The sequence below is a fragment of the Aegilops tauschii genome, chromosome 7 (genome assembly GCF_002575655.3).
Source record: "Aegilops tauschii subsp. strangulata cultivar AL8/78 chromosome 7, Aet v6.0, whole genome shotgun sequence".
In the NCBI taxonomy this organism is placed as follows: Eukaryota; Viridiplantae; Streptophyta; class Magnoliopsida; order Poales; family Poaceae; genus Aegilops; species Aegilops tauschii.
The window spans coordinates 193559082-193582276 of NC_053041.3; positions in this window are offsets into that span (position 1 = coordinate 193559082).

The window sequence follows — 23195 nt, forward strand, 5'->3', positions numbered from 1 at the left end:
CGGCGAACAACCTCGATGCTGAGGAAGTAGTGGAGAGCCCCCAAGTCCTTGACGACGAACTCGGTGCCAAGGCGAGCTGTGATTTGCTGAAGCAGCGCTGGCGAGGACGCAGTCAGGATGATGTCGTCGATGTAGAGGAGGAGGTACACGGTGGCGGTGCCCTGGTGATAAACAAATAGGGAGGCATCAAACCGTGTGGACTTGAACCCCTGCTGCTGAAGGAAGGCCGCGATCTGCTGGTACCAGGCCCGAGGCGCCTGCTTCCACCCGTAGAGAGAACGGGAGAGCAAGCACACATGGTCCGGATGGTCGGTGTCGATGAAACCAGTAGGCGGCTGACAAAACACCTGCTCGTTGAGGTGGCCATGCAGAAAAGCATTGGACACGTCGAGCTGGTGAATGGGCCAGGCGCGAGAAATAGCGAGCTGGAGAACAGCATGAATCGTGCCCGGTTTGACAACCGGGGCGAAGGTGTCGGTGAAGTCCACGCCGGCGCGCTGGCGAAAGCCGCGCACGACCCAACGCGCCTTGTAGCGCTCAAGGGAACCGTCGGAGCGAGTCTTGTGGCGGAAGACCCACTTGCCAGTGATGACGTTGGCACGGGGAGGCCGCGGGACAAGCTGCCACGTATGTTTGCACTGCAGGGCGTTGAACTCCTCACGCGTCATAGCAAGCCAGTTCGGACCCCGAAGGGCTGCGCGGACAGATCGGAGGTGGGGAGCGGGGACGGGGCCGAGGTGGACGCGGCACACGCGTACTCGTCAGAGGTGTAGCGCGTGCTGGGATGAAATGTCCCAGTCTGAGCCCGAGTGACCACACTGGTGAGAGGTGCGGTGGCAGCCGGCGGAGCCGAGAGGGGGACCGGCGAGGATGAGCTCGAGCCGGTCTCCGGAATGGACGAAGGGGCCGGGTGATAACCCACAAGTATAGGGGATCAATTGTAGCCTCTTTCGATAAGTAAGAGTGTCGAACCCAACGAGGAGCTAAAGGTAGAACAAATATTCCCTCAAGTTTTATCGACCACTGATATAACTCTATGCATGCTTGACGTTCGCTTTACCTAGAACAAGTATAAAACTAGAAGTACTTTGTAGGTGTAACGGGATAGGTTTGTGTCGGGGATATACCCCGCGGTATGACCCGGCCGGAATCATAAACCGGCTGGGACTTGGTAAACCGGCAGACAGTTAACCCAGATGATAACCTGGCAGATGTTAAGTCAGATGATAACCTCGCAGATGTTAAGTCAGATCATAACCCGGCAGATGTTAAGTCAGATGATAACCCGGCAGATGTTAAGTCAAATCATAACCCGGCAGATGTTAAGTTAGATGATAACCCGGCAGATGTTAAGTCAGATCATAACCCAGTAGACAGAGTCGCCTGGGGTTAATAAGCCCGAGACGTTAAGAAGCCCAAGATGTTAATAAGCCCATGAAGAGAAGTCAGAATAGTTTAAGTCTTAGTCTGAGATGGACTCTACATGTAATATAACTTTTTCATGACTTAATCCACTGATAGAAATTGATAGTTTCATCAAAACAAGCAAACTATGCATCAAAAACAGAATTTGTCTTAAACAGGACAGTCTGTAGTAATCTGAACATTCACCATACCTCTGGTACTCCAAAAATTCTGAAAGAATTAGGAAAAAAAAAATTGTATAGAAAGACAGTGCAAAAAGTTTCAGAACCGGTTGACATTCCAGTAAAAAATGTAAAATCGCGCACTACAGCCAAAGTTTCTGTTTTGCACCGCACAAACCAACAAGCAATGTAAACATCCTAAAGGCAAATCTTGGCACATTATTTTTATGATACAATGGGTTTGTACAAGGGGATAATTATTTTTGTTGAAAAGTTTCTGTAATCAAGATTCACAAAGTTTCCGTGAGCATGAACAAAGTTCAAGGAGCTCCCCCACTTCAACAATGCTTCTCTCTCACTTCCACTTTCCTTTTTGAAAAGTTTTGGGTTCCCCTCTTTATTTTTTTGTTTTTAAACTTTATAAAAGCACACAACAGAAATAAATGACTCTCTAAAACTTCCGGGTTGTCTCCCTGGCAGCGCTTTCTTTAAATCCATTAAGCTAGGCATATAATGCTCAAGAAATGGATCCACCCGGATCCCAAGGTATATCAAAGCCAATTTTAATTAACAACGATTTGTGATTTAGTAATGAGCACAAAGTAACATATATAATGCAACAACAAAGTCTAACTCTCTTCCTATGCATCGGCATGTCATAAAAAAACAATTCATGCACACATAATAAAGGCCAATGCATAGTATAAACAGTTTCTTGCAATTTTATCATATTGGAAACATGGAGAGGCGGAGATGTAGTTCCTCTCTCATAATAATTGCAAGTAGGAGCAGCAAGCACATGCTTATTATATCTATCAAAATCATCATGTGTAGTAGTGAAACGCAGCCCATCAATATAATCCTTAATAAGGGCAAACTTCTCCAATATAGTGTAGTCGGGAGAATTCAAAAAGATAATAGGACTATCTTGCGTGGGTGCAATAGCAACAATTTCGTGTTTAACATAAGGAACTATAGCAAGTTCATCTCCATAATCATAATTCATATTGTCATCTTGGCCACAAGCATAGCAAGCATCATCAAAAAGGGATATTTCAAAAGAATCAACGGGATCATAACAATCATCATAGCATTCATCCTTCGGTAAATTCGAAGGGAAATTAAACAATGTATGGGATAAAGAGTTACTCTCATTAGATGGTGGGAATGGGTGATCAATCCGTTCTTCCTCCTTTTGTTCTTCGCTCTCCTTCTCATCTTTTTCATCCAATGAGCTCACAATGTCATTAATTTCTTCTTCCATAGACTCCTGCAAAATATTACTCTCTTCTTGGACAGTGGAGACTCTCTCAATAAAATCTTCAATATCGGAATTGAATTCATAATTCTCATAGCAATATTTAAGTATAGCAAAATTTTCAGGTCTGTAAACAACATCATCAAGATTTTCACACTCTTTAAACAAAGATTCAATTTCATAACCACCCACAAAAGCAACGAATTCTTCTATTTGTTCCACATCATAGTAATCATATATACCATTAGAATAAGAAGCCAACGTTTTATCATCATTAAATTTGCATGAAAAGGGAAGGTGTGGAGCCTTTATCCTAGAGCAACAAGTATAATCATATCTCAAGCATAGTTCCCGAGCATACCAATGCAACATATGAATTTGATCCCATAATAGTTACCCTTTTGAGTCAAGCGATAATCCCTAAAGTATTCACGTTGATCCAACGTGTCTCCCATTACATAATTGAATGGGTTTTCTCAGGATTATTAAAGTAGTGCATAATATTTTTCACATAACCAGCATCGAGGGTTTTAGGAGGTTCCCCATCTCCATGAGTAGCAAGTACACCTAATTTTTTTTGGAATTTCGTGTTCCATATCCATAACTAAAGATAAAGAACAACTTAGAACAGCAAATAAAAACTACTTAGTGATAAAGCAAACAAGCACACACGAGAATATTCACCCCACGCTATAATTCCCCGGCAACGGCGCCAGAAAAAGGTCTTGATAACCCACAAGTATAGGGGATCAATTGTAGCCTCTTTCGATAAGTAAGAGTGTCAAACCCAACGAGGAGCTAAAGGTAGAACAAATATTCCCTCAAGTTTTATCGACCACCGATACAACTCTACGCACGCTCGACGTTCGCTTTACCTAGAACAAGTATACAACTAGAAGTACTTTGTAGGTGTAATGGGATAGGCTTGCAAGAATATAAAGAGCACGTAAATAAAAACTAGGGGCTGTTTAGATAAAGACACAACAAAGTTAGTATAGCGAGTGTGGAAAAGTGGTGTAGGAGTTGCGAAATTGTCCCTAAGCAATTGACTACTTTACTAGACCGATAGCAAGTTTTATGTGGGAGAGGCCACTGCTAGCATGTCATCCCTGACTTGGAATTTTATGCACTTATGATTGGAACTATTAGCAAGCATCCGCAACTACTAACGTTCATTAAGGTAAAACCCAACCATAGCATTAAGATATATTGGTCCCCGTTCAATCCCGTATGCATCAATGTCTATGCTAGGTTGAAGCTTCTGTCACTCTTGCCCTCCAATACATAGTCCTATCAACATACAACTAACCCTATGGTGTGATCCACACACACGCTCATATGATGGGCACCAAAGGACAACAACATAACCACAAGCAAATTAAACCAATCATACCAATTCACCAATTACCGATAGGACAACAAAAATCTACTCAGACATCATAGGATGGCAACACATCATTGGATAATAATATGAAGCATAAAGCACCATGTTCAAGTAGAGGGTACAGCGGGTTGCGGGAGAGTGGACCGCTGTAGATAGATGGGGGAAGGTGATGAAGATGTTGGTGAAGATGACAGATGTGTTGGTGTAGATTGCGGTGACGATGATGGCCCCGGCGGCGTTCCGGCGCCACCGGAAGCGAGGGGGAGAGAGCCCCCCTCCTTCTCCTTCTTCCTTGGCCTTCTCCCACCTAGGGAGAAGGGTTCTCCCTCTGGTCCTTGGTCTCCATGGCATGGGAGGGGCGAGAGCCCCTCCGAGATTGGATCTGTCTCTCTCTGTTTCTGCGTCCCCTGATTCTGGCCTTTCACCGTTTCTTATATTACCGGAGATCCATAACTCCGACTGGGTTGAAACTTAGACACGATTTTTATCCGGATATTGGCTTTCTTGCGGCGAAAGAAGGGCACGAACCGCCTTACGGAGTGGCCACGAGGGCCCAGGGCGCGCCTGACCCCCTGGGGCGCGCCCCTCACCCTCGTGGGCCCCTCGGGCATCGTCTCGCGTTGAATCCACTTCCCAAAATTCACATATATTACAAAAAAAATCTCCGTCAGTTTTTATCCCGTTTGGACTCCGTTTGATATGGATTTTCTGCGAAACAAAAAACATGCAACAAAAAGGAACTGGCACTGGGCACTGGATCAATATGTTAGTCCGAAAAATAGTATAAAAAGTTGCCAAAAGTATATGAAAGTTGTATAATATTGGCATGGAACAATAAAAAATTATAGATACGACGGAGACATATCAGCATCCCCAAGCTTAATTCCTGCTCGTCCTCGAGTAGGTAAATGATAAAAAAGATTTTTTTTTTGATGTGGAATGCTACCTAGCATAATTTTGATCACATAATCTAATCATGGCATGAATATTAAGACACGAGTGATTCAAAGCAATAGTCTATCATTTGACATTAAGACAATAATACTTCAAGCATACTAATAAAGCAATCATGTCTTTTCAAAATAACATGGCCAAAGAAAGTTATCCGTACAAAATCATATGGTCTGGCTATGCTCCATCTTCACCACACAAAATATTCAAATCATGCACAACCCCGATGACAAGCCAAGCAATTGTTTCATACTTTTGACGTTCTCAAACCTTTTCAACTTTCACGCAATACATGAGCGTGATCCATGGACATAGCACTATAGGTGGAATAGAATATGATGGTGGAGGTTGTGTGGAGAAGACAAAAAGGAGAAAGTCTCACATCGACGCGGCTAATCAACGGGCTATGGAGATGCCCATCAATTGATGTCAATGCGAGGAGTAGGGATTGCCATGCAACGGATGCACTATAGCTATAAGTGTATGAAAGCTCAAACTGAAACTAAGTGGGTGTGCATCCAACTTGCTTGCTCATGAAGACCTAGGGCATTTGAGGAAGCCCATCGTTGGAATATACAAGCCAAGTTCTATAATGAAAATTCCCACTAGTATATGAAAGTGATAACTCAACAGACTCTTTATATGAAGAACATGGTGCTACTCTGAAGCACAAGTGTGGTAAAAGGATAGTAACATTGTGCCTTCTCTCTTTTCTCTCATTTTTTATTTTTTTCTCTTTTTTTCTCCTTTTTTAGGCTTCTTTGCCTCTCTTTTTTTTGGGCTTCTTTGGCCACTTTTATTTTGATAACCTCACATGGGACAATGTTCTAATAATGATGATCATCACACTTTTATTTACTTACAACTCAATATTACAACTCGATACTAGAACAAAGATATGACTCTATATGAATGCCTCCGACGGTGTACCGGGATGTGCAATGATCTAGCGTAGCAATGACATCGAAAAACGGACAAGCCATGAAAACATCATGCTAGCTATCTTACGATCATGCAAAGCAATGTGACAATAAATGCTCAAGTCATGTATATGATGATGATGGAAGTTGCATGGCAATATATCTCGGAATGGCTATGAAAATGCCAGGATAGGTGAAAATGCCGAGGGTGACGGTACCTGCTGAAACGGGAACACCAGCTCATCAAAGTACACATGCCGTGAGGTGAAAACGTGGTGCAACACTGGATCATAGCACCGGTAACCTTTGGTGTTGGGAGGATAACCAAGGAAGATGCAAGGAAGCGACCGTGAAGCGAGTTTGTGAGGTGCAGTGGACGCGGTGCTAGGATAACAGAGACACCCGAAAATGTGAAGACCATCATAAGATGGAACCGCACCGAAGAGGAGCTGGTGAGGAGTGTAGTTCCAACGTGGACGACACGGGCAAATGTTAATGAGGAGGCTGGCGGTCGCGAGCGCGTCTGGCCAGAACCTAGGAGGCACGTTGGAGTGGAAGAGCAACGTGCAAACACGGTCATTAAGAGTGTGAATGACGCGCTTGGCGCGACCATTCTGCTGTGACGTGTAGGGGCAAGTGAGCCGAAAGATAGTGTCGTGGAACGCAAGGAGATTGCAGACGACAACGTTGTCAAACTCTTTTCCGTTGTCAGTTTGCAAAGCAAGAATAGGACGACCAAACTGTGTGGTGACATATGAATAAAAGGTTGTGACTGTGGCGAGAGCGTCGGACTTGCGACAGAGAGGGAAGGTCCACACATAATGGGGAAAATCATCCAATATCACCAAATAGTATAAATAACCCGTGTTGCTCGCAACCGGGGACGTCCAAACATCACCATGCAATAACTGAAATGGAAAAGTGGAAATGTTTGTAGACTCGCTAAAGGGGAGACGAGCGTGCTTGCCAAGACAGCAAGCCTCACAAGAGTGGTCGTCAACCTTATTACATGAGAAAGAAAAACTCTGAAGAATCTGACGCATAACTGTGGAGTTGGGATGACCGAGGCAGGCGTGCCAAAGATCGAAACTGGCGGCGAGGGCGGCGGGACGGGTGGTGGTGGCGCCGGAAGGATGCATCGGGTAAAGCTCGTCCGGGCTATCACATCAGTGGAGTACCATCCGTGTACGGGTGTCCTTCATAGAAAAGCCGATAGCATAAAATTCAACAGTGATAGGGTTCTCACGAGCAAGGCGACGAACAGAAACAAGATTGGTAACTAAGTTAGGAGACACAAGAACATTAGACATGTTAATGGGAGTAGAAGTAGAAGGAAACGACATATGACCGACATGTGTAATGGGTAGAGAGGAACCGTTACCAACGGTGATGCGAGTGGGGGTATGAACGGGGGTGGCAGATGTGAGGTTACTAGGATGAGCAGTCATGTGAGCAGTGGCGCCCGAGTCCATGTACCAGTCACCTCCGCCAACGTAGTTACTCGGTGACGGAGCCGAGTGCAGAGCAGCGAGGAGGGTCGTGTCCCACGGCAGCGGCACATGGGGAGGGAGAAACCCTCCGTAGGCGGGCACGGCGCCGTAGGCAGGCGCGGGCGCGGCACCGTAGCCGCTGTAGGGGGCGGCGTTCTGCGCGGTGAAGAGCGCCTGGTGGCTCGCCGGCCGAGGCCCAAGGATGCCCGGAGCGGGAGCCCGAGGAACCGGCATCGAGTACGCGTGTACGACGCCCATCCACAGGTTGGTGTCGTAGGTCAAGGGCGGGGTGGCCTGCTGCTGCTGCTGACGAGAGGACCCCCTTGCGCCTGTTTGTGACCGCCCCTGCGGCGATTTCCGCGGCGCCCGCCATCCTGCTGCGACTGCTGGGGGCAGCGGGGGGCAAGGGTGCGGGCGGGAGGGGTAGAACCCCGGAGGCGCGGGGGCGCCGACTGTTGGCGGGGCGCAGGCGCGGGCGGGGCGGCCAGTGGAGGGGTACCATGTGAGATGTTGGCGGCGAGGGCGTGGTGCTGCACGCGCTTCTTGACCCCCTTCATCCGGTGCTCCTCCAACCGCAAGTATGCCACGAACTTGGGGAAGGAGGGCTCCGGTATGAGGGAGAGGTTGGAGGCGGCATTACCAAAGTCCTCGTTGAGGTCGGCGGTGAGCGTGCTGAGGAGGAGGTCGTCATCAACCTTGGCGCCAATGTCACGGAGCTCATCCGCCAACGTCTTCAGGCGGCGGCAGTAGTCATCGATAGACTGATCATCCTGATGACAGTCAAAAAATTCCTGCTGCAAAAAAACGCGGCGCTAAAGCTTGTTGTCGTTGAAGAGGCCGTTGAGCTTGACCCACACGGCGCGGGCGTCATCACCATCCGCTCACGACCATGTGAAACAGGTCCTTCGAGATGGTGGTGAAGAACCACCGGATGAGCGTGGCGTCGATCGCGGTCCACTCGGAGTCGCCCACCCTGGCGCGGGAGTCGACGGAGCCGTCAACATGATCCACGAGGTTCTTCTCGCGGAAGAGCAGCGAGAAGTACGTCTTCCACGCGAAGTACGTGGCGTTGGTGGCATCGAGGACGACGGGGAGGCGGTCTTGGATGTTGATGTCACAGATGTCAGTGGGGTTCGGCCCGGCGAAGGGGTTGTAGGAGGAGGAGCCGGAGGAAGTCATGGCGGCGCGGGAAGGGAGCGGCGCGGTGGTGCGGCGCGGGAAGGGAGCGGCGCGGAGCGGGGAGGAGGCGCGGCGCGCGGTGGCGGCTGCAGCGTGCGGTGCGGCGCGGGGAGGAGGCGCGGCGCAGGGTGGCGGCAGCGGCGTGGGGTGGCGGCGCGGCACGGAGGAGGGCGCGACGCAGGGGAGCGGCGGCGGCGGCGGCTGGAGATCGCAGCAGCGGCGGCGGCTTGGTTAGGCGGAAGCGGTAGGGGATCAACTTGCGATAGATACCATGTAGAGAATGATTTAGTGCATCAATAATTGATTGATCATGCACTAGACACATATATATAGATACAAGGGGTGTGACCGGTATCTTGTCTCCTAAGATACACGTATATACAGAGGGAGACAGACATTACAAGTACTTAGGGTGTGACCGGTATCTTGTCTCCTAAGATACACGTATATACAGAGGGAGACAGATATCACAAGTACTGTATACGAAATCTAGACCTACGTATATGTACACATGTTCAACAGTAAGGAACAACTCAAAGACCTTTTTAAATGTTCTTGGAATAGCTTAATCACCATAGGTGGATTGTTTTTCCAATGTGGATGTTGCCTTCGTTCAAGTGAGTGCAAGTTGAGGGCTCCTCTGGCACCTAGGTAATTACGTATAATGATGGAGTCACTATATTGTATAAAATGGCCCAACAGTACCTACGACTCTTTCACCGTCCAGTCGCTGATCCATGAAAGCAAATCGAATTGTTTGCAACATGCATGCTGAAGCCTTCATCCATTTAGGTGTGTTCTTATACTTTCCCTAACAGATCCCCTTTCTCAAAAAATAATTTGTTCAGAGAAAACCCAACTCCTCCTTTATAGAGAGAGGAGTGCAACTATCCCTATATTCCCATCCACGTTTCAAGGAGCCTAGATATGGATTTTTCACGGACCTCCCGCTCAAGCCATTGCGCGGCATTGCCACCAGCGAGTACCATGCTGCTGCTTTGCCCTCACGTGTAGAATCGAGAAGATAGGGCTAGAGGGGGGAATAGACACTTAACCAACCAAACGTGCAGTTTTTAGTTTTCTTGAAATTTAGGCAGATTTTGGCACTAGTTAATATACATCCAAAACTTCCTACACATGCATATACAGAGGTAGAGCAGTGGAAAGAATAAAATATGCAATTGTGCGGAAAGTAAAGGGGTAGAGATGGAAGATCAAATGCAATGAAGACACAGTGATTTTTGGCGTGGTTCCGATAGATGGTGCTATCGTGCGTCCATGTTGATGGATACTTCAACCCACAGTGGGTAACGGCTGTGTGAGTCCATGGAGGGCTCCAACCACGAAAGGTCCATGAAGAAGCAACCTTGTCTATTCCATTATGGCTTACGTCCACGAAGGACTAGCCTCACCCGGGGTAGATCTTCACGAAATAGGCGATCTCCTTGCCCTTACAAACTCATTGGTTCAACTCCACAAGATCTTGGAAGTTCTCAAGTGACACCTAACCATTCGAGGAGACACCGCTCTTCAAAAGGTAATAGATGGTGTTGTTGACGATGAACTCCTTGCTTCTGTGCTTCAAAAGATAGTCTCCTCAACACTCAATCACTCTCTCACAGATTTGGCTTGGGTAGGAGAAGCATTGGAGCGGAAAGCAACTTGGGGAGTCCAGAAATAAAGGTTCAAATGGTTGGATTGGAATGTCTTGATCTCAACACATGAGTAGGTGGTTCTCTCCCAGAAAATGAATGGTAGAAGTGTAGTTTCGTTCTGATGGCTCTCTTGAAGAGAAGGTGAGGGTGGAGGGGTATTTATAGCCTTCACCCAAAATCCAACCGTTACGCACTTTTGACTCAACTCGGTGACACCGAACCAAACACTCGGTGAGACCGACCTGTGTAAAAGACATGAATGTTGGTCTTATCGGTGAGACCGAACTGGAAATATTGGACAGACCGAAATGCAATGACCTAGGCAAGACTTCATTTCGATAATTCTGGCCGGTTCAACTCGGTGATTCCGAAATGAACAAACTGGCTTATAGAAACTTGGTCACTGCAACTTGGTGAAACCGATCGTCATCTCGGTGAGACCGAAATTCTAGGGTTTGGCTCTGGCACTGTATATGATCAACTCGGTGGGCCTGGAGTAGATGTTTTCGGTGGGACCGAGTTGGATATTTAGAGTTTGTACATATATGAATTTGGGAAAGTGGTTGAGGGTTTTTGGAGAAATATCTTCAAGCACTTGAGCAATTGAGTCATGATCAAAACCTCAACCCTTTTCAATAGTATTGGCTTTCCTATGGACTCAATGTGATCTTCGATCACTTAACCAAAACTGCAGAGTCTTGAAGTTTTGCCAATCCATGTCCTTAGCATTTTGAAGGGGTCCACATCCTCATGTCCTTGCCATGCCAATGTTGAACTTTTCTGAAATATAATAGATAAAAGTGTTAGTCCAACAATACGTATGTTGGCATGAATTACCAAAACCACCAAGGGAGCAAATGTGCTATCATCACGCCTGGACCATCCCCTCCTCCTTGACATCCTTGCTCAACCCCAAGCAACCCCGCACCATCCTTTGATGCTCACAATGTAGGGCCGAGCTCTGTGAGTCCATTCATCCGCCACATAGTCTTCAGAACAGTTGAAGGGGCACGACGCCAACAAGGTTCGAGACATAATTATTTGAGTTATTTATGATGCTAAAATAGATATGCATATGTCGTTTAGATGCAAGCATAGAGAAAAACATAGGAAAACAATCAGATTATCGAGAGAGTTTTATTGCCGATCTGCTAAGGTAATACACATGAAAACTTCAATAAATTCATTAGTGTTATTTAGAACCATTTATTGTGGAAGTATTTGTCATCTAAAGCACATCTCTCGTGAGAACGTGCCTCCAAGTCCTTAAGTCGACGTGCGCTATTATACAGGACTCTACTCGATCTCCAATTGCTGTTGGGGGGGGGAGTAGTTGTAGCATCCCAACAATCGATACACTATCAATTGCTAAAACGTGTGCACTTTGTGATGTCTGATAATTGCAGGGAACGTCGGATGTGATTGCAAGGAAGTGGTGGAAGTCACGAAGAATGGCGGTAATTCTCTAGGCGTGGCGGTAGCTATATATGAGGAGTGTACTTCCTTTTGTCGGACTTTCACTAGTGTAATACTTTCAGACTGTCCTAGGAAGGCTAATAGAGCAGCACATAATTTAGCTCAGTTTAGCGAGGGAAACCAAATGTGGCAAGAATCCCTCGATTTTCTTTGAGATGTTCTAGCCGATGATGTAACTCTCATTCCTGATCAACAAAAACAAGCCATGATGGTTTTTCTCAAAAAAAAAAAAACGGTGCATGCACGTGTGCTCAAACAATTATTAAAAGCCCGGTTAAAACAGAACTACAAAGCCCAACTACAATATTAACGGACCCAATTATGGGCGTGACAATGTCTCACATAGAGCCTTGCGTCAAGTAACCACGACTATGGGCCAGCCCAGCGCAGACTACAGTCCTTCGGCACTTTTTTTCTTCCGTTTTCCTTCATGTTTTTGAATTCTTATTTTGCTTTATTTTTTTACTTTTCCTTATATCTCGAAATATTCTAAATATATCAATTAGAAAATTCACTTTACACATAAAAATGAAAAATGTTAATCACACATTTGAAAAATATTAAAAGTGTGTAGAAAAAATGTTTCTAATATATATGAAACATTTATATGAAAATAATATTAATCATGTATTTAAAAAATATTAAACATGTATATAAAAAGTGTTCCTGATTTATGAAAAAATGTAAAATGTGTTTGGGAAAAGTAGATATAAAAAAATACATAGGAAATCTTTCAATCATCTATTCAATAAAAATTTAAGCGTATATATTTAAATTTTCTTGATGTCCAAAAAATGTACAGTGTATATGGAAAAAGTAGACATCCAAAATATAAAAATGAGTAAATGTTAATCACGTATTTAATAAATATTAAACGTGTAAAAAATGTTCTTGACGTATACAAAAAATGAATAGTGTTTGTGAAAAAGCTCGACATAGAATAATATAATATAAAAAATTCATAATGTACTTGGAAAATTTTCAACACATATAAAAATGTCCCTGACGTATAAAAAATATATACAAATGTGTACAGAAAAAGTATACATCAAAAATATATGTTTCAAAAAATGTTTATCATGTATTTCATAAACGTTCGTGCATTTTAAATGTATATCCATTAGAAAATGTATATCGTATACTAGAATGTTCAGCGTGTTTGTTTCACCTGTACATTGAAAATGTATATGGAAGAAAGTAGACATATGTTGAACAGAAAAGAAACCGATAAAAATCAAAAAAGAAAGAGAAAAAAACAAAGGAACACAATAAAAAGGAAAAAAAAGTTAAAAATGCCCAAAAGGAAATGAAACCCGAAGAGAACCAATGAAATTTTTTTGAAGACAGCTAAACTCGTGAAGGAAATAAAGTACATGGAGAAAAAAAAACAAAGAAATACTAAGAAAAATAAAAAAATAAATGAAGCAAAAAAAGTGAAAACCAAGAAAAAAAGAAAAAGACAGAAAGGCAAAAAAACCCAGTAAAACTATGAAAGAAACAAAGAAAACAGGCAAAAACAAAGTAAAACAAAAAAAACAAAGAAAACTAGGAAGAAACAAAGAAACCAAAAAGAGAAAAAAAAGTGGAAAAAGCCATAAAAATCCAAACTAAACGGACAAAGAGAATCGACCAAGCGAAGGAGAAAGTCGGTGAACGAAAAAAATAACAAATCAGCCGGTCCAGTACACTGTTATCTCATGAACTCCAATACCTTTATTTTTCTATACATTTAGTAGAAATGCCACTTACTAGAAGGATTGGATGCGGTTCGCTGCGCGGTTGGCGTTGTTGGGATTTCATAGAAAAAGGGTTTTATAATGTTGTATTTTGATGATCATTTTTGAGGTATACTTATGTGTTATCTGCAAATTAACCCACTAGTACGGAAGGAAACTTTTGTAGAGGTGACCACATGTATTATATTAGTTCTGCAGTGTCGCATGTCAGCATTTAATTTTTTGTCGGGTGATGAGAAGGTGCGAGGCCCATGTATTTTTATAAGATGGTTGTTGCGGATTGATATGCAAAATCATTGATCAATCAAAATTGCCAACCAAATTCATTAAGAAATTGTTGACCAAGTCAAAAATTGGGAACTTGATCCAAAATCATATTAGTGTTTTAGTGTTGCATGTTGGCATTTACATTTTTCTTAGGTGATGTGAGCATGCGAGAGACTGATAAACTTTTATAAGTTGGTTGTTTCCGATTGATATGAGAAATCATTTGTCAGTCAAAATTGTGTACCAAATTTAAAATTAAATACCTCACTTGAATGAGAGAGCTCCTTGAAAACTTATTGACCAAGTCAAAATTTAAAACCCAATCCAAAACCAATGTCCTCAAATTAAATGAGAGGCCTTCACCTCCTAATGTGCTTAGTGATGTAGTAGATACTACTTCTCTCAACATGCACATACCGCACTTCATTAACCCCACTACTCTTAGCGCGCCTAAAAATATTACTTATATTATGTAAATACTTTACAACTATACAATAAATTATATGTATCTATAGTCATTATTCTCATATTCAAATTCAAATTTTAGACAACCAAATCACATTACAATAATATATTGCAAAAAATTCTCGACGCACGGGTACCAACTAGTTGCTTCTCAGTGTTGGAGTTAGCTTATGTGAAGTAACTGTAGTCGTCGCTAGGTGGTCTACGGATCTTGATGTATTTTTTATTATTTCTAATGTTCGTTGTACTACCATGATTGAAGATGAATAGATTGAAAGTTTTTTCCGCAGAAAAAAAGTAACTGAGGTACCCCAATGCCAACTACCCCTTCATATCTTCTCCCAACCGAACATGCGCCTAGGATTCCTGCCTCTCGTCGGCGGCGGCTCGATCTGCCTTATCTTCTATGGCTTTAGGGACATGGGGGCACGGTAGATGCTGGCCTTTGCCGGCGGGAAGGCTCTGTTTGCAAATGTTTCTTTGGTTTTTGTTAGGGTTTGTATCTTACTCAGGAAGGCGAGATGGTGATGGCTCCCTGAAGATGAAATAAGGTACTCTCCGTCTAGCCCCTGTCCCGGTGGTGTGTCTAACATCGTAGGAGGGCGTGTGAAGGCGTGTCTTTAGCGGATATCTCAGGATTCGGTTGGTGTCTGTCTTTGGTGGATTTGCTCGGATCTAGTCTCCGTTCGTCTATGTTCGTTTATCTTCATGTTCGATATTTTCGATCTACGCTTCTCTTCATTGGCGGTGTTTATCGTTCTGGTGTTCAATGCTCGAAGATTAATAGATCCAAAGTTTTTTCGTAGAAACAAATAACCGAGGTACCCGACACATGATCATTGTGTAATGCCCAAGTGTAATCTCTCAGCCCAGTAGCAAATGCGCGATATACTCTGCTCAACTTTCCGCGCCCAGGCCACGGCCGCTTGGCTCTGGTGCAGAGTGTGCGACGCGCCGACGGAAAACCAGCCACGCCACGCATCCGGCATCTTCCTAGTGAGGCGGCGAGGTGGCGACACCACACAGGCACACACACCGATATACGGACTGCGATTCGACAACGAGGGGCAGCAGCAACATGGCGAGCCGGCGACAACAAATCGTGCGCGCCGTACATGGGTATCTATCTATCCCTCTCCTCTGTATGTCCAGACGTTATGCTGATCGTGGTCCAGAGACTGTTGGCTGTTGCTCGTTTGTTTTCAGCTTCCTGTCCTGTTCTGAAACCTCATCCCGGTGGTTGTGCTTGACGCGGGGCTTAGATTTTGGTGGGTTGGTGTTTTTCTGTAGTTGAGTCAAGTCAAGCTTTTAAATCTAGGCCGATACGACCGATATATAGGCTGATATATCACTTCTGGGGTTCTACCGATATAAACATAACATATCATTTGGTAAATATCATTTTCCAACATATCATCCGATATGGACCGAAATATCGACTGATATGTCCGATATCTAGTCCGCTATGTCCACCGATATAGAACGATATGTAGATGACAACAATTTTTTTATTAGCAAGCAGTGAAATAACATTATGCATTTACAACTTCATTATATATTATCAAAGTCATGCACAATGTTTTGTACAAATGCATATATATCGTATTGTTTTTAATCATAGAGTAAGGATTTTGTGAGTCCTTCCTTATTAGTTTCTATATCAACAAGTTACTAAACTAGGAATCTAAAAGTGTTATGTTAAAGCATTGAGATCATACATTTTCTTTTACTAAAAGTAAATGTTTTGAACAAGATAATGGAAAAAAAAACTAGACTTGGTTTCTCCGATATATCTACATATCGTCCGATATATCACCCGATATCCGATATCCAATATGTCGAAGCCAAACCGATACGAACCCGATATCCGATATTTTGACTTGGTCAGAGTTGCTGATGGCGGGAGACACAGACGCTTCTAGCTGTTATATTCACTAAAAAGAAGAAGATGGCACATTGATCCACCCTGCTCGGTTTATTGTGGATTAGAGCCAAATTAGGTGGGCTTGCGCGAGATATACCGTAGCATGTCATAGTCATAGTTTAGGCCTCTGGACTGCGCCCCCAGCGCTTGTAACCATCCTGTAAATGACCTTTCTTCCTTCTTAAATGGAAAAGCGCGCAATGCTCTTGCGTGTGCTTAAAAAAAAGGAAAACTGAGCGAAAATCTATACAATGGTGGTTGCCTGTGCCGTGCTGATGGTGGGTCTCGAATGATATCTTTTTTTTTGAAACAGACTCCAATGATATCTTTAATTCTTGAGGTCATTTTTTAGGGATATTTGAGTTCATTTCTCTTCCGGATACCGTGTCTTGTTGGTTAGGAGTGTTTTTTGCGCACATTTGCAAGAAATTCACTCAATGAGATGAAGCCCTCTGGTAGCAAAGAAAATAGAACGACAATTGTAGTTTTAAGGGGGCGTCTAACTGAAGATGTAGAGAGACATGCATGTTACAGTCACGCGCACCGACATACCTGATACTTGTGCTGTCAACGTATCCTGCCGCCCATGGAGTACTAGTAGACAGCACGGGCTCACTCACGAGTCACGAGGGGGCACAGTGTGCGTCGCCCTGGACGACGGCGACTGAACAATGATGGAGGAGCCGGGGGGATCTCCAGCACGCCGTCCACATGGATGAGCACGTGCCGAAGGACACCATTGTCGTAAACTTGGTGTGCAGCTGCTCGACTTCCACAAATCCAGATAGCAGGTCAACTTCACCCAGATCGTCATCTAGCGCATAAGAGCATCTCCAGTCGCACCTCCAGCAAGGCCCTCAGGCGATTTTTTGGCCGCCGGCGTCGAAAAATCGGCCCAGTCGCATCCTCAAAGGTCTTTTTTTGCCGGTTCAGGTCGAAATTGGCGCCGGCGGACCCAGGCCGAATCTGACGCGCTGGGGGGCGCCGGCCGAATCGTTTTTGGTGCGAAAATCGGCGGACCCTCCTTGGCAGCGACTCGGCTCTTCTCGTTGCTTCGTCGTCCTCATCGCCTCGGTTCCGGTCAGCCTCCTCCATTGATGCCTCATGGGCGGCGCAGTGAAGACGGGCCGACGCGCGTCACTCGCCCGCCACGCGTACGCACGTCGGCCACGCGAGCGCCGCCTATATAAGCCGCCCCCTCCCACACCGGTGAGCCACGCACACACCTCGCTCTCCACCGCCGACGCCCCCGTTCCTCCCTCTCTTCTCGCCCTTTCCAGTTCACCCCAATGGCCGAGCGCTTTCCAGGTGATGGCGCGGCGGCGAACGGCTTCGGCCGCCGCCACCTTCACGAGGACGAAGCCCGGCTTCTCTATGAGGCCAAGTATCCGGTCCCGCCGGACATGCGGGTGCCCGGGGCATGGAGGATAAGCGCCGGCGGGGTCCCGGTGCCACCGCCACCCACTGGGGCGGCGCGTCGCGCGGAGATCGCCTATATACGTGCTTCTCTGCCGCAGGCGGCGAGAGAAGGGCCAAGGTACACCCCGACAGCACGCTGTGGGAGTCCTACTTCCGTCGCCGCCACGCCGAGCAGCTCGAGGCCACCAACGGCATCGTGCCCTCCGGGAGGCTCAACACCGACGGCCGCCGCCGATGGTGGGGCGTGCCCGGCCGCACGCTGGAGGCCGTCCTCGAGTACATCGAGGGCGGCAACACGCCCAGGCTTGAGTACCCCGCTCCCCCCACCTTCTCCCGCCGGCGTGGGAGCTCGTGGACGCCGAGACGCATGGACCCGGCGTCCTCCTCCTCGTCCGGCTCTCCATCCCTGCTCCCCATCAAGTCGGAGCCCCAGGACGCGCCGATCAGCCAGCGCACCCACAGCTCCGGCGTCCGCATCGCCGAGTCCTCCCCCACCTCTGCCCGGCTCGTCAGGCCGAAGGTGGAGCCCGGCCTCCCCGCGGAGTACGAGGCCATAGGCCGGCGGCGCTTCTCCGACGAGGCCGCCCTAAAGTGGGTGCGGGACGACTACCTCCGCGACGAGATGGTTGATACGTCTCCAACGTATCTATAATTTTTGATTGTTCCATGCTATTATATTATCCATCTAGGATGTTTTATATGCATTTATATGCTATTTCATTTGATTTTTGGGACTAACCTATTAACCTAGAGCCCAGTGCCAGTTTCTGTTTTTTCCTTGTTTTTGAGTATCGCAGAAAAGGAAAACCAAACGGAGTCCAATTGACCTAAAATTCAACGGAGATTGTTTTTGGACCAGAAGAAGCCCACGGAGCATTGGAGATGGGCCAGAAGAGTCCCGAGGCCACCACGAGGGTGGGGGCGCACCCTACCCCCCTGGGCGCGTCCCCCTACCTCGTGGCCGCCTCGGGGACCCCCCTGACTTGTTCCCGATGCCAAAACCTCTTATATATACCCAAACTTCCAGAACATAACCTGGATCGGGAGTTCCGCCGCCGCAAGCCTCTGTAGCCACCGAAAACCAATCTAGACCCATTCCGGCACCCTGCCGGAGGGGGCATCCCTCACCGGTGGCCATCTTCATCATTCCGGCGCTCTCCATGACGAGGAGGGAGTAGTTCACCCTCAGGGCTGAGGGTATGTACCAGTAGCTATGTGTTTGAGATCTCTCTCTCTCTCTCGTGTTCTTGATTTGGCACGATCTTGATGTATCGCGAGCTTTGCTATTATAGTTGGATCTTATGATGTTTCTCCCCCTCTACTCTCTTGTAATGCATTGAGTTTTCCCTTTGAAGTGATCTTATCAGATTGAGTCTTTAAGGATGTGAGAACACTTGATGTATGTCTTGCATGTGCTTATCTGTGGTGACAATGGGATATCACGTGATTCACTTGATGTATGTTTTGGTGATCAACTTGCGGGTTCCGTGACCTTGTAAACTTATGCATAGGGGTTGGCACACGTTTTCGTCTTGACTCTCCGGTAGAAACTTTGGGGCACTCTTTGAAGTACTTTGTGTTGGTTGAATAGATGAATCTGAGATTGTGTGATGCATATCGTATAATCATACCCACGGATACTTGAGGTGACATTGGTGTATCTAGGTGACATTAGGGTTTCGGTTGATTTGTATCTTAAGGTGTTATTCTAGTACGAACTCTTGTATAGATCGATCTGAAAGAATAACTTTGAGGTGGTTTCGTACCCTACAATAATCTCTTCGTTTGTTCTCCTCTATTAGTGACTTTGGAGTGACTCTTTGTTGCATGATGAGGGATAGTTATATGATCCAATTATGTTATTAATGTTGAGAGAACTTGCACTGGTGAAAGTATGAACCCTAGGCCTTGTTTCCTAGCATTGCAATACCGTTTACGCTCACTTTTATCACTTGTTATCTTGCTGTTTTTATATTTTCAGATTACAAATACCTATATCTACCATCCAAATTGCACTTGTATCACCATCTCTTCGCCGAACTAGTGCACCTATAAAATTTACCATTGTATTGGGTGTGTTGGGGACACAAGAGACTCTTTGTTATTTGGTTGCAGGGTTGTTTGAGAGAGACCATCTTCATCCTACGCCTCCCATGGATTGATAAACCTTAGGTCATCCACTTGAGGGAAATTTGCTACTGTCCTACAAACCTCTGCACTTGGAGGCCCAACAACGTCTACAAGAAGAAGGTTGCGTAGTAGACATCAAGCTCTTTTCTGGCGCCATTGCCGGGGAGGTGAGTGCTTGAAGGTATATCTTTAGATCTTGCAATCGAATCTTTTAGTTTCTTGTTTTATCACTAGTTTAGTTTATAAAAGAAAACTACAAAAAATGGAATTAAAGTTGCCTCATATGCTTCATCTTTTTAATGTCTTTCGTGAAAATGATGGAAGGAAAATTGTGCTCAAGTACTAGAAGAAGAATTACATAGAATGCTTGACATAAAATATGTGAATGATGAGCATGATTGCGATGTTGTTAGTATGAACTCTTTGAATATCCATGATGCTAATGATATGCAAAGCCACAAGCTTGGGGATGCTATGTTTGACGAAGATGATATTTTTTGTCCCCCGAGTTTTGATGAGCAAATTTACTATGATGAAAGAATGCCTCCTATCTATGATGATTGTTGTGATGACACGTATGCTATAGAGAATAATGATAACAATGGAACTTGTCATCTTGATTTCATTTTTCAATCCCATGATAGTTATTTTGTTGAATTTGCTCCCACTATTCCGAATGAGAAGAATTTTGCTTATGTGGAGAGTAGTAATTTTTCTATGCTTGTGAATCATGAAAAGAATGCTTTATGTGATAGTTATATGGTTGAATTCATTCATGATGCTACTGAAAATTATTATGAGAGAGGATCATATGCTTCTACATATTGCAATAATATCAAATTTCCTCGCTATGTGTTGAAAATCTTGAAGCTATGCTTGTTTTGCCTTCCTATGCTAGTTGATTATTGTTCCCATAAGTTGTTTGCTCAGAAAATCCCTATGCATAGGAAGTGGGTTAGACTTAAATGTGCTTGCCATATGTTTCATGATGCTCTCTTTATGTTTCAATTCTTATCTTTATATGAGCATCATTGAAATCATCATGCCTAGCTAGGGGCATTAAATGATAGCGCTTGTTGGGAGGCAACCCAATTTTACTTTTGTCCTTTGTTTTTGCTCCTGTTTAGTAATAAATAATTCATATAGCCTCTGGTTAGATGTGGTTTTATGTTTTAATTAGTGTTTGTGCCAAGTAAAACCTATAGGATCTTCTTGGATGATAATTATTTGATCTCGCTGAAAAAGACAGAAACTTTCTGCTCACGAAAACAATTGTTAAAAATCACCAGAAAGTGATAAAATACTGATTCCAATTGCAGTAGATTAATAATCAAATTATCTAGGTCTTCCTATTTTGGCAGATTTTTATGAGTTCTAGAAGTTTGCGTTTAATGCAGATTACTACAGACTGTTCTGTTTTTGACAGATTCTGTTTTCATTGTGTTGTTTGCTTATTTTTGATGAGTCTATGGCTAGTATCGGAGGTTATGAACCATAGAGAAGTTGGAATACAGTAGGTTTAACACCAATATAAATAAAGAATGAGTTCATTAAAGTAACTTTAAGTGGTGGTTTGTTTTATTTCGCTAACGGAGCTCATGAGATTTTCTGTTGAGTTTTGTGTTGTGAAGTTTTCAAGTTTTGGGTAAAGATTTGATGGATTATGGAATGAAGAGTGGCAAGAGCCTAAGATTGGGGATTCCCAAGGCACCCCAAGGTAATATTAAAGGACAACCAAAAGCCTAGGCTTGGGGATGCCCTAGAAGGCATCCCCTCTTTCGTCTTCGTTCATCGTTAACTTTACTTGGAGCTACATTTTTATTCACCACATGATATGTGTTTTGCTTGGAGAATCATTTTATTTTGCTAGGATTTGCTTGCTGTTATTTACAATAATGTTTTGAATCTTTATTTTCAATAAAAATGTCAAGGATAGCCTTTACCATGCTTATTTTGCAAGTATACATGTTGATGTTTCAAAACAGAAAGTTTATCGCTGTTGCAAAAATTCCCTAGAAAAGCCAGAATATGATAAAATGTTGAAACTTTTTGCATATTGAGCTCTGATAAATTTTCTACAGTTTGGTAGAATTTCATAATGTTTGGAGTTAGGGAAGTATGATGAATCTTGCATTCTTTACAGACTATACTATTTTGGCAGATTGCTGTTATGTTTGCATTGTTTGCATATGTTTGCTTGTTTAATGATTCTATTTGAGGATAGGAGTATTAAATATGCAGAGGCATTTAGTATGCAATGTTGAATAATAATTTTAGTGATTTATTACAGTAGAAAATGATAAGGTTTTTGCATTGGTTTATACTAACTTATCTCACGAGTTCTTGTTGAGTTTGGTGTGGATGAAGCTTTCGAGATTTAGGAAACCGTGATATGAGGGAATTAAGGAGACACAAAAGCTCAAGCTTGGGGATGCCCAAGGCACCCCAAGATAATATTTCAAGAAGTCTCAAGCATTTAAGCTTGGGGATGCCTCGGTAGGCATCCCACCTTTCTTCTTCAACAATTATCAGTTAGTATCGGTTGAGCCTAAGTTTTTGCTTCTTCACATGATGAGTGATATCCTTGAAATCTCGTTTTATTTTGTTTTGCTTGCTATTTGAATAATATCCCAAGATCTGAAATTCTTAAATGTTAGAGAGTCTTCACATAGTTACATAATTATTCGACTACTCATTGATCTTCACTTATATCTTTCGGAGTAGTTTGTCATTTGCTCTAGTGCTTCACTTATATCTTTTAGAGCACGGCGGTGGTTTTATTTTGAAGAAATAGATGAAATCGCATGCTTCACTTATATTATTTTGAGAGTCTTAAACAGCATGGTAATTTGCATGGGTTATAAATTTAGTCCTAATATGATAGGCATCCAAGAGGGATACAATAAAAACTTTCATATAAGTGCATTGAATACTATGTGAAGTTTGATTCCTTATGATTGTTTTGAGATATGAAGATGGTGATATTAGAGTCATGCTAGTTGAGTAGTTGTGAATTTGAGAGATACTTGTGTTAAAGTTTGTGATTCCCGTAGCATGCACGTATGGTGAACCGTTATGTGATGAAGTCGGAGCATGATTTATTTATTGATTGTCTTCCTTATGAGTGGCGGTTGGGGACGAGCGATGGTCTTTTCCTACCAATCTATCCCCCTAGGAGCATGCGCGTAGTACTTCATTTTGAAAACTAATAGATTTGTGCAATAAGTATGTGAGTTCTTTATGACTAATGTTGAGTCCATGGATTATACGCACTCTCACCCTTCCACCATTGCTAGCCTCTCTAATACCGCGCACCTTTCGCCGGTATCATACACCCACCATTACCTTCCTCAAA